This window comes from Podarcis gaigeae (genome assembly GCF_964106915.1).
Source record: "Podarcis gaigeae genome assembly, chromosome: 6".
Taxonomy (NCBI): Eukaryota; Metazoa; Chordata; class Lepidosauria; order Squamata; family Lacertidae; genus Podarcis; species Podarcis gaigeae.
The window spans coordinates 80,449,137-80,462,304 of NC_139682.1; the positions used below are offsets into that span (position 1 = coordinate 80,449,137).

The 13,168-nt window shown below is 40.6% G+C and overlaps 1 long non-coding RNA gene across 1 annotated transcript in view; it reads right to left on the bottom strand.

Moving 5' to 3' along the window:
• Positions 1–277: 277 nt before the first annotated feature.
• LOC310847550 overlaps positions 278–13,168 on the bottom strand; it is a 56,951-nt gene continuing 44,060 nt past the window's right edge. The window contains exon 3 of the long non-coding RNA XR_014565893.1: positions 278–292. This is a non-coding gene — a long non-coding RNA (uncharacterized lncRNA). The remainder of the gene's footprint in view (positions 293–13,168) is intronic.

Below are 13,168 nucleotides of genomic sequence, written 5' to 3' on the forward strand. Positions count from 1 at the left end.
AGCACTATTTTATCAGCAACTTTTGTTAACCACAACCTGATGGATCTTTAGTTGTTTTTAAACTGATTTTCAAAATCCTTTGTCTGCCAATTGTAAATCAAATTATATGTTGGTGGTTATATATTGGCTGCTACATGGTTTTACTTAGAAGATCATTATTCTGTGCTGGAAAACATATTTCCTTCAAAAAGAAGAGAATGGTAGTTTTCCATTACCTGTCATCACGGCTCTCGTGGTACACGATGGGTAACATGCAAGAGCTGGCTTGAAAATATCTGTGGCGTCTTGTTTTCTGAAAGGAGTGAAATAGAGCATATAAATGGCAAGAGAAGAGCACCATGGGATAAACGGGGGACATGGCAACTAAAACAGATTAATTAGTAAAGCATTTTGTCCAAAAGTAAATTATCATTTTAAAACTTTTTTTGCTTCAGGATTGTTTTTAAGATTTCAAATCAGGGGGAAATATTCTTAAGTATTTTTCAAATGAGTGATTTTGTTGCCCTTTAAATATATATATATTGTGGGTGCTTTCTTCCCTTCTAAAGGAAACACGCTGTAAATATGTTTGTGAATGCCTTATTTCATTACATTCTTAACTGAGCAGAAGAGCCAAGCAACCTACAAAGCCCCAATGTAACCTAAAGACAATTGTTAAAAGACAAGGGCAGATATTTACAAAGGCGGTTCATCAGATAAGGTTTATTGCTCAGTGAGCAGTAGCAAAATGATAAAAATAAAATAGCATTAAATTTGAATCAGGTTTGCTCAAAAATGGACCTCTCCCCTTCTGACAAAAAAAAAAAAAAAGCCTTCTTGAAAAAAGCACCATAACTTTCATTAATTTATAATTTAGAAACAGATATTTCATGGAGTAATTTTTAAAATGTTGAAGACAAGATTTTCATCTCATATGAAACAACCACTTTCAAAAACACAAAAGATAATATATCTGGAAAGAAAAGTAGTTTACTTTTAATATTTTTTATTAATAGTTTTGACTACCCTGCCCCCTTAAAATTGAGACTGTTATAAGATACGATTAATGCAATCTATGGTAGGTTGATTATCCAAGTTACCTGCAAGAAGATATATCTTTCACAATCATATTGTACCATTATTGGCCTGTTTATGGTATATGTTTTATCTGATGTTTTCCAAAGGATTGTTTTCTATACAGAAATATAATAATCTATTTTATGGCTGCTTCACTCTTCATATATTGTACTTGGGTAATGGCACAACACAACGCCCTGCATGCAAAAGATTCGATTCAGTCCCTGGCATTTCTAGTTAAAACAGTCAAGTTAGCAAGGGATAAATTTGGGGGCTTGGAAGACTGTGTAGTCTCACCTGGTATAAGGCAGATTGAGCTTTCTGTGATCTTAATATAAAATAATTGAGTTTTGCATCCACTGTGATGTGGCATACTAATTCTGTTCTTTCCCCGATAGCTGTTTTTGAGCAGTCTGAAGAGACACTTAATTTTTAAAACAAAAAAAAATTCCTTCCAGTAGCACCTTAAAGACCAACTAAGTCAGTTCTTGGTATGAGCTTTCGTGTGCATGCACACTTCTTCAGATACTTTTAATTTTTAATTTTTAATTTTAATTTTTAAAGCAACTGATGCCTCATTCACAACTGTTGTGATACTCATGTATTTTGTGCTCAAAATACCGAGGGCAGCAGATGGGAAAATGGCCTTCAGAGCATTATTTTTCTGCATCTCTAAATCACTCTTTGAAACCCGACCAAAAGGACTTGTGCCCAGGTGATTCTAGGATGCTGCAAGTAGCTGTGATCTTCCATACCTTCTGTGGAAACTGCAAATTTCCATATATGGGTAAGTGCCCTAGTTAAGATATAGCACAGGGTGGCACATGGGTATGTTGGAACTGCCAGGAAAGGGGAAAGTAGTTTGTCGCACAGTCCTGTCAAATGTGCAACAATGATTTGGGCTGACACATGCAACAACAGTGTACAATAATAAGTGAAAACTGCAGAAAATTATGTATCAGCTTTCGGAGAAAAATGTCTTGAAGATTCACTTCTGGGATTTTGGAAAGCAGAAAGGCCCACTGATAGAAATTTAAAGGTTTTCCCTAGTCTATTCCACTGGTATAGTGACACATACAGAACAAACTGATCTACATCTTAAATGGATTTACTACTAGCTGTCTTTTCCAGAATATCAAAAGGAACAGCAGGTGCTTCCTCTTCAAAGGAAGTAAATTATATGTTTGCTTCTTGGTCTTTACTGGGATTCACACAACAATCTTTTGCTGCTCCTAGAATTCGCTACATGATTGAATTGGGTCGCTTCAGACATCAGAACCTTTATCAATCACTGGGCTAATTGCAATGATTATTGCAACACGGCAAAGGAACACAGTCTGAAATTGCTCACAACTTGTCTCCATACATTTCTAAGTTTGTACCAGCCTCTTTAGGCTGTATCCCCCAACACCCTTATGAGTCACTTATCCTTTAAGAAAATCTGTCAGCCACATGCAACTCCTTTTTTGGCATTGACGTCAGATGCTCTGAGCAGCTCCAGGAAGAGGCAGAGAAACGTTCAGCTGGAAGGGACAGATGGGGCAAAGTTTGACACTGTGATCTCATCTGTACTGCTGGGACTCAGTACAACATAACCATTCACCCAAATGCCTCATTCTGCCCCAGTGAAGCCAACAGGAAGACTTCCATAGATGAAGACAGGTTTTCACTCCACAAAGCAGAAGTTCCAGTATCTCTTTCAGATGAATTTTCTTTATAATAATAAATAATAATAATAAATTTTATTTATACCCCACCCTCCCCAGCCAAGACTGGGCTCAGGGCTGCTAGCAAACAATAATGAAAACAAGTTGATTAAAATATATTTTTTAAAAAAACAAGATTAAAATTCAACTTTAAAACATTAGGATGCAGCCTCTTCACAGGAGGAGAAAGGGAAAAAAAAGAGGGGGAGGGAATCAAACTGATTCTAAGCCAAAGGCCAGGTGGAACAATCTGTCTTACAGGCCCTGCGGAAAGAAATCAGATCCTGCAGGGCCCTGGTCTCATGAGACAGAGCGTTTCACCAGGCCGGAGCCAGTGTTGAGAAGGCCCTGGCTCTGGTTGAGGCTAATCTAACTCCCTTAGGGCTGGGACCTCTAGGATGTTGCTATTTATGGACATTAAGGTGGGGCATACCAGGAGAGGCGGTCCCTTAGGTACGAGGGTCCTAGGCCATGAATATTATATTAGGGTCCTACTGATTATTTTAAACCAGAATGTGAAATCCAGTTTGCTGAACCATTTAGGTCCCCTAGGCAATCACCCCATTCCCAAAACACCTCCTGTATCTAACTCCTGTATGAGATTTCCTCCCTCTTATCAGCCTACCAATACAAGAAAGGATCTTTCTCCCTCTTGGCTCTGTTGTTCTCCCTGTCAAATGAGCTAAGCTCCTGCTCACCTCACACCAAAAGCACTAATATTGTACCCAACTCTACTCCTCAGCAGTTATTGAATGGTTCCGAATTCTCTGTGACTTCGCAATTCAATTGATAAATGTCAACTATCTGAAAAAAAGGAACTGGGAAATAGGGAGGGATGAGTCTGTCAATTTATCCCATTTGTTCATTTTCACAGGCTTAACTTCAGCTCTCTCTATTTCCCCATCATTTTTCTTTTTTCTTTTTTAAGACGTCATGAAAATATACCAGCATTTTAGTGGGAACTTCTCCTTATATATAAATCTTGTGTATGCCATGTTGCCTGGCATGCTCATTTTTTGAAAGCCATTTTTTGGGGTAATATAATGAGTTACATGCAAGTTTCACTAATATAGACATCCTTACACACACTTCCTCCTAATATACACATTTCTTGAACATATGCTTCGGATGAAGAATTGCATCACAAAATTCATAAAAGTGTGATTTGCAAAAGATAACTGCGCTTAGGTTGCATGTTGTTTTGGAATAGTGTGAATTAGATAGGATTCCCATTAAAATCTAAACCAAACTGAATTTCTACCCCATCTCACAATGAAGTCTGTGTGTGTTCAGCCTTTTTACTATCGGTAGTATATAATTTTAATGAAATAAATAAATAAATCCCTACTGGGAAGGCACTGGGGCATTAAAGATACAACAAACAGCTCATCAGATTTTTAGCTACTGGGAATCTCTATTAACCTACCACTTTGAAAACTAAGTGGTTGTAAAGTAAACCTTTTATGCTTTGCAACAATTCAGTAAACATTCTGACTTGGAAAAGGAATGAAAGGAAAGGGCAGGAGTTTGTGATAGTCCAGCAAATTAGGCACAGAGCTGGTAGCATATATTGCAAGCCATATCTTTTGCCCTAGAAGAACTATGGTGTCTGCTAAAAAAAAAGGAAAAATGTATGGAGATAAAAATAAGTAAAAAAGTCATTTCATGATCTATAACTTTTGTGTAAAGGTGTGCTAAAAACAGGCTGAGTAGAGGGAAAACACCTATTTTGACATTGACTCGGCAGAACAATCAGATCTCTTCTTGGCTACATTCATCAAAAGCATCAATAACAATTCACAGGCATGTACAAGAGCTATACAATGCTCACTGAAGACAGTGGAGACCACTGGCTTAAAATCATATCCAATACTTCTGGAAATTCAGGGTGAGGTTGGTGCCTGATGTTAATTTTAATTAAAAGAAAACAAAGCTAATTTTTTTCTGTCATGTTCCCATCAGTGTGGAATGAAGTCGCAACAATAAACAGATAATCTTATTTGAATTTTGAGCCTAATCTCCATGGCCAGGCAAAATCTAATGTGCCAGTTCACGATCATGATTTATGCTGGAGGAGATGATCAGTTATATCTTCAGGGCTTTCTCTGTATCCAGAGTGAACTGGATTGAACTCTTAATGTTTTAATGAAATGCAGTCCCTTGTTACCATAACTTCTTTCTTCAGTTTATTCACAACATTATTTACAGATTCACATTACATCAAACAGGCTACTGAGAATATCTTAGCTCTGAGTCCTGGGAGACCTGCACCCTGCCTTGCAGGCCTTTTCCACCTGGCCTGGGAGGAGGGGGCCATTACTCACTTCAGCTACAAAAGTTGAGGCTGCCAAACAGACTCATGGGCTGGGGTGTTGTTTGGGTCCCCCCCCTGCTTTTTGTATCTTTATTTTAGTTCTTGTGATTTATGTGGAAATGATTCAGTTTGGTTGTGTATTTTTATGCTATATTTTTATGACTACTTTTCTTATGTTGCAGTTGTGTGTGTTTTCCTGCTGTAAGCCACTGTCATGGCTCTAAGGATTCTCAGGAGTAATGAAAACTTAAGTTATAGTGGTGATGATGATAACCTATGGGATGATGATGACCTATGGGACCGCCTCTCCTGGTATGTCCCACGGAGGACCTTACGGTCTTCAAACAAAAACATCCTGGAGGTCCTGGGCCACAGATAGGTTAGGCTGGCCCCAACCAGGGCCAGGGCTTTTTCGGCTGTGGCTCTGATCTGGTGGAACACTCTGTCACAAGAGACTAGGGCCCTACGGGACTTGACATCTTTCCACAGGGCCTGCAAGACAGAGCTGTTCCACCAGGCCTTTGGCCAAGGCACAACCTGACCCCCTCCTTTGGTACATAGCTGTCAACTTACAGATTTGAAAATAAGGGACCAGCAGCCTTGAAAACAAGGGACCAGCAGCCAAAATAAGGGATTTTAGCCAACCAGCTGAAATACGAAGTTAAAAGGGACCAGATAATTTTGGAGAGCAGCGCTGGTTTTTAGCCCTTCATTTCCAGAGGTTGCTGCTCAAGACAACAGCCGATGAAACACTGCAATTAAATAACTACAAGCAACAACCACTTTTCGCACAAAATGAAGTCCAAGCTACGAAGATGCTGCTGCAGTTCTGTATCTTTTCTCTTGTGCTCCATCTGCAGCTCTCAATTCCATCAGGTGGGGCGGCGGGGGGGGGGGGGAATAGCGCCCAAAGTAAACCCGCAGATCAGACCATCTATGCTAGTCTACCACTACAAATCTATGGGAGAAGCCCTTGTGGTCCTTCCCTTGTAGCCCTTGGAACACCTGCCCGCACCTCTGCCTCCGCCTCCTCCTCTCTCTGAACTGCTTTCTCTATGGTTGCCCTCACTCTCCTCTCAAGGCTCCTCAGCAATTCATAGGCCATGCCAGGCTGCCCATCTCATCCGGGTCCTTCAGCGGCACAGCCACAGTACAGCCTAGCGGGAGCGGCGGCGACGAGCAGAGGGGAGGCCCCAGGCAGATATGCTCAGTTCGGTGGCTACTGAGAGGGGCATGGAGGGTGCCCTCCCAGTCGCGGGATAGCCGCTTGGGTGCCTGGAAAGGCGCACATGCCCTGCAGCCGAGAGCAGCTCCACTACTGCTCAGAGCAGATCCATTTTAATCAATGGACTGAAGTTACTTAAGTTTACTGGGTTTTATCCAAGCAAGTCATTTAATAAGTGCAATGACTTCTGCTTGTGCAACATAACTCCCCACTCTTCTCCCCCCATTTATTACCCGCATCTACTCTGGGAGTTCCCTCAACCCTCTGGAGCAGATTTCGGGGGGTGGCACAGGCAGAGGCGAGGGAGGGGAAGTTTCATTTTGTGAGCAAATGTATTTCCCCTTGAACAGTTAACCGTGTTGAATTCAGCCCATTGATTTAGACCCATGGGACTACTCTGAATATGACTAATGTTAGATATCGTCCATGTTCTTTCAGAAAAGAGCCACATGGTCTTGCCATAGACCTAACCCATTTCCCCCCAGTACATAGACATACTCCCTCCTGCTTGTCTACTCATATGTATGAACGCTCTAGTCTTAAAAAATTAGAACAAGACAACCAGCTAATGACAAAGCACAAAGGAAAGGAAGAAAAAGTAAATCTACCATTGAATCTACAATTTAGATTTTTTTTTTTCTTGCAGAGAGAACATTGCTGCAGGGTATGTAATTGAAACATTATGCATCCTGACACATGTTTCTATGTTAGATGTGCTGCACGAAAAGGACTTTGGCAAAGGAGGGAAATTCTTGGAATTTATAACCTACATTCAAATAGGGGAAGTTGTTTTTTTTTAAAAAAAAATAGTGAGGATAGCATTTTCGAAGTAGCATTTTCCAACTACAATTAAAAGCATAACTTTTATTTTTATTTTTTTATAAAGATATTTATTAGGGTTTTTTTATAAAAAATACAAAAATAATAAACCACGTTCCTTTTGTCTTAACAAATTTTCAAACCTTTTTGGACTTCCTCACGTTTCCCGTTCACACTTACATTGTCAATACATTTTTCCAAGCAAATTATCATGTAATTTATAATCGCTCTTTTAAATGATAAATAACAATTCTTCAGCAATTTTTGTTTTCTAAAATCTCACTTATCTTCCAATTCAAATCCAAATTAGTGATGGCCAGTTTTTTGTAATCAAGCACCCTTCTTAACATTCCACCAAATTACAATATTTTTGTAAATAAATCTTAAATTTCCTCCAATCTTCTTCAATCTTTTCTTCTCCCAAGTCTCGGATTCTGCCGGTCATTTCCGCCAGTTGCATATAGTCCATCAGCTGCATCTGCCATTCTTCCAGTGTGGGTAAATCTTGAGTTTTCCAGTTCTTAGCGATGAGTATCCTTGCTGCCGTTGTAGCATACATAAAGAATGTTCGGTCCTTCTTTAACACCTTCTGGCCGACTATACCCAGGAGGAAGGCCTCTGGTTTCTTAGTGAAAGTATACTTAAATACTTTTTTCAGCTCATTATATATCATTTCCCAGAAGGCCTTCACTTTCGGGCAAGTCCACCAGAGGTGAAAGAATGTTCCTTCATTTTCCTTACATTTCCAACATTTATTTTCGGACAAGTGGTATATTTTAGCAAGTTTAACAGGGGTCATGTACCATCTATATATCATTTTCATTACATTTTCCTTCAGAGCATTACATGCAGTGAAGTTCAGCCCAGTGGTCCACAACCTTTCCCAGTCTTCAAACATAATATTATACCCAATGTCCTGTGCCCATCTTATCATAGCAGATTTAACCATTTCATCTTGTGTGTTCCATTTCAACAGCAAGTTATACATTCTTGATAATATCTTACTCTTTGGTTCTAACAGTTCTGTCTCTAACTTCGATTTTTCCACCTGGAATCCTAACTTTTTGTCATTTTTAAAAACTTCTTTAATCTGAGCATAATGTAACCAGTCTAGCACTTTACCCTTCATTTTCTCCAAACTCTGCAATTTCCAATTGTCTAAAAGCATAACTTTTAGAAGTGTGTTTAAATGCTATTGAGGAATGTAAATAAATGTTCTCTATTATACAGTAACAGATACCAATACCAATATTCTATACAATGTAAATATAAACACAATATTACAAAGGGAGACCATCCAGACTTTCTTTCAAGTGACTATCTCATTCCACACCATTGAACAGCATCCTTTTAACCTTACAGCTTTTCTCTTAAGCTTTTCTTCTCGAGACCTTAACACAAAATGTGGGCGTTTCACAGATATTCTGACTACATCCTTAATGTACAGAAATGCCCCTGCTTCCATTTTTAAGACATGCAATTCTTCTCCAAAAGGAATAACCAGATCTGTGGATATTAAGTTTTTATCCTAATCTTCCTCCAAGGAGCAAAGGGTCTCCCTCTCTCCTTTATCTACAACAACCCTGTGAGGTAGTATAGGCTGAGACAGATTACACTAAGAGGTAGTCTTATGTTACCCATCATGCTTTCCAGCTGAGTTAGCCATTTGAATCCTGGTGTCTGTCAAACTTTCTACCCATACCAGCACATTGGAATAAACATACTTAAAATAATCTGGTGGCTTGAAGTGGGGGAGGGGGCACTACATCTAAATTTCAGAATCACAGACAAACATGCAGCATTTCCTGTCTCTGAAATGGCACAATCAGGCCTAAGCCTGGGTGATAATGAGATGTTTCTTCTCTGACACCTGCTGTGCCATCCAGTAGAACATTTCGGGGAATTCAACTTCCCCATGAGGCTTTGGCGAATTTAAAAACATTTCAGCAATGTTTGCTATCAATATAATATGCCTGTGTTGTATGTGATGTACGCTACTGGTAATGTTGATTTTTGTACTATGTTGAAATATTTGTGCATCACTGTGGCACTATATTGGAAAGGCGGGTTAAAAAGCTTTATTAAGCAAGTAATGTCAGATAAAACAAGGAGAACTAAAATAGCATGCCAACCCCAACAAAACTAATAGCTTAGGAAAAGGGCACCGAAGTGCTCCCTTTGGGGAGGCAAAAAAAACCTCCAAATAATTAGGGTTTTGGTCTGTTTCATCTTTGCTTCATCTGCATGTACAAAAGATGCAGATAAGATGCATATGCACAAAAGGTTTCAAAAAAAGAAGACTGCGCTTTAGCTCTCTATAAGCAAGGGTACTTTGGTTATTATTCACGCCTGCAGATGTTTCATGCATGTAGGATTCTTCTAATATCAACCAACCTCCATGCAGTAAAATACTTGCACCATCATGAACTGCAGATCCTGTATGTCTGGTGTCGGAGAGATTACTGAGAATCATGTTTCACTCGCTCGAGTGTGGAATAGGAAACAATTAAGTGCCATAGAATATACAGGGTGGTCCAAACATCATGTATTATAAGGTACATTTCAATGTTTCAATGGCAGCGAGACCCCCAGAGTGCATGGGCATTTGGACCACCCTGCATTTGCTACCTCTCTGGTAATCCCACAAACACATGTTGCGTTTGATATTTTAACCTACAATTCTGCTCCTTTCACAAGTATGGTTGTAAGTGCTAAACTACTTCTCAGAAAGCTATTTTGCTATAGGGATCAAAAAGAAGTTTTAAAAAGCAAAAGGTCGTCGATTGCATTTTCATGTCAGTGGAGCATGCAACTGTTGACAAATCCTAAACATTCATGATTGGGGGGGGGGCACACAAGGCAAGAGCTATAAACAGAGCAAAAACTTCACTTTCAGTAAAAAACAACAGGTAAAGGCATTTACCCTGGAGAACAGTTCTAACCAACCCGCAAAATGATCAGGTGAGCCTTCCTGAACAAAGTTGCTGTTATGTACAGAGTTGAATAGGATCCAAAATGCAGCAGTCTGATTGGTCCTAGAACAATGCAGCAGTATGACTGGTCTGCAGGAGCCACCCAACCCAGATCCAGATGGAAGTGAATCCACAACCTGATTGGCCTACAGGAGAATTCCGGAATTAGCCAATCACGTGCAGCCCATTGTGTAAATAATGTATGTAAAGCAGATACTTTGAGGGGACTTTCATTCCTCCTCACCACTATGAACTGAATAAAGAGCATGAAATCCACTCTCAACTCCGAGTATATTTCAGTTGCATAGTTGGAGTGCCCTCATCAAAAAGAGTTTAGATCAGGCCCCACTGTACTTCAGACAGCTGAAGCACACAGCAGGTCTTCAGAAAATCTAAACTTGAATGGTAGAGAAATATATTTTCTGTGAAGTAAGTTCTATTGCTTGCTTGGTTGTGTTTTTGTTTTGATGGAGATAACCTTTATCAAAAGATTTTTTTCCCCATGGAGTTAAAATAGAGAAGTACTATCTCATTTTCATTTTCAGTCCTACAGGAACGCAACAATTTTGAGGAGGTGTCATGGCAGCAAGTGAGGTTGGTGCAGTGTAAATGTGCTAGCAAGTGCCCTGGAAGGGCTCTGCCAATGCATTTGCACCACTCCAACCGGGCTGCCACATCCACTCCCCCCTCTCCATCTCAGTATGCTGCCTGTGACACATCTGGAGGGAAGTTGAATAAGTGGCAGACCCACCTTGCCATCTGCTGCTGCTGGGGTCCCAAGATGGAAGAAGGCTGCTTCGGGTGTTGCTTTACCAGCATGAGAGGAACCACAGAAGCAAGAGTGGTAGGAACCATCAAACATGTCTCAAGAGGTCTAAGCAATGGTTCCTGGTTTGTATTTTAACTTAGAACCTTCAATGGGAATTAGAAAGTGCATGCCCAAAGGAATCTTAGGCCTATTGCTGTAGAGAGATCTTTTTTACACAATGGTGGAACCTGTGAGCTCTAAATCTCTTTGCTGAATCTCTTCCTACTGTAAAAAAAGAAAGGATTGACGAGCTACAGTTTGGCAAAGATCTGAGTATATCCCAAGGGTTTCTAATTTTTGCCCAACTAATTCCATAATAAACAGTAAGAGAGCCTTTTATCTGTATGTTTTGTGTGCAGTGAAGTCACATCAAAGGGCTGAGCAGCTTATTTTCATCTACTTGGAAGCTGCTCTCTATACTTTTTTGGCAATGCTGTATGCTGTTGCTAAAAATATGTCACTCTGCTTGTAAACTTCCATACATAAAAACAAAAACGACTTCAGGAAACTCAAGATTTGGAGGACTGGCATACTTCTCCACCCCCTTCATCTGCCTTTGTAACCCCTCTCACCCAATGTAGTTTCCAGCATCCCTTTATGCAGCACATTAAGCAAGTAGGCATGAGTTATGAAATGTTCCATTTCATATGAAAGGTTCTTGAGAACCTTTTAGGCTGCAATTCTGCTCTCTTTCCATAGAGGGCAGAAACTCTTGTCATATCAGTGGGGTGGGGGGATGTGCTGCGGAATCCAACAGTGGTCCAGCCCACACCTCAAGACGTGGTATGTTGCTTTTGGGGTCACCAGCTCCAGGCTATAGTTGCCAAGTGTTCTACTTTGCACCAGACAGTTCCGTATTTGAAGGAGTCAACCTGTTTGAAAGGCCTTCCAGTTTAAGAAGGGAGAACAGGGACCTTGAATTTGTGTCAACCCACAATTAGCAAACTCAGCATGCGCACCCACCCACCTGGTCTCAGTCTTCCCCATAATGGACAGGGCATTCTATTTCTATTTCATTGTGGAATAGTGCTTAGAATGCTGGACCAGGACTTGGGAGACTGGAGTCAAATCCCCACTCAGCCATGACTTTGGACCACATACAATCTCTCAGCCCATTAGGATAAAATGGGTGGCATACCCTATACACCATCCTGAGCACCAAAATTTACATCTATTTTATAAATGAGCCTATCTAAATCTGATGCTAAGCTGTGTCCTCTACTGCCCTCTTTTTTTTGGGGGGGGGATTTCCCTCCTTTTTGGTGATGTTTAATTTGCCACCCTAACCCATCTACTAGGAGAAGGAATAAATAGCATGTATAGAAAGGCCTGGGTTTCTTACAGGAGAGGTTTTAGGGAGAAGGGAATAGCTAGTCCCAAGCTTCCTTCCATCCTCCCTTGGCATTGACTGACAGCTATCTGTGTAAAAGAGAAACAGAATTAAAAAAATTCCTTCCAATAGCACCTTGTTGTTGTTTAGTCGTTTAGTCGTGTCCGACCCTTCGTGACCCCGTGGACCAGAACACACCAGGCACTTCTGTCTTCCACTGCCTCCCGCAGTTTAGTCAACCTCATGCTGGTAGCTTCAAGAACGCTATCCAACCATCTTGTCCTCTGTCATCCCCTTTTCCTTGTGCCCTCCATCTTTCCCAACATCAGGGTCTTTTCCAGGGAGTCTTCTCTTCTCATGATGTGACCAAAGTATTGGAGCCTCAGCTTCACGATCTGTCCTTCCAGTGAGCACTCAGAGCTGATTTCCTTAAGAATGGACATGTTTGATCTTCTTGCAGTCCATGGGACTCTCAAGAGTCTCCTCCAGCACCATAATTCAAAAGCATCAATTCTTCGGCGATCAGTCTTCTTTGTGGTCCAGCTCTCACTTCTGTACATCACTACTGGGAAAACCATAGCTTTAACTATACAGACCTTTGTTGGCAAGGTGATGTCTCTGCTTTTTAAGATGCTGTCTAGGTTTGAGACCAACTAAGTTGGCTCATTTTGAAGAAGTGTGCATGCACACGAAAGCTCATACCGATAACAAACTTGGTTGGTCTCTAAGGTGCTACTGGAAGGATTTTTTTTATTTTGTTTCGACTATGGCAGACCAACATGGCTACCTACCTGTGTAAAAGAGAGAGAGGCAGCCATTTTGTTGATTGGAAAGTAAGAGGTAAGATTTCTGAAGCATCTGCTCCCTCATGTCCACCCCAATTGCTTAGTCAACAACAAAAAAATTGCCTGGCGTGCTGCATTGTGTCCCCTGTCTGA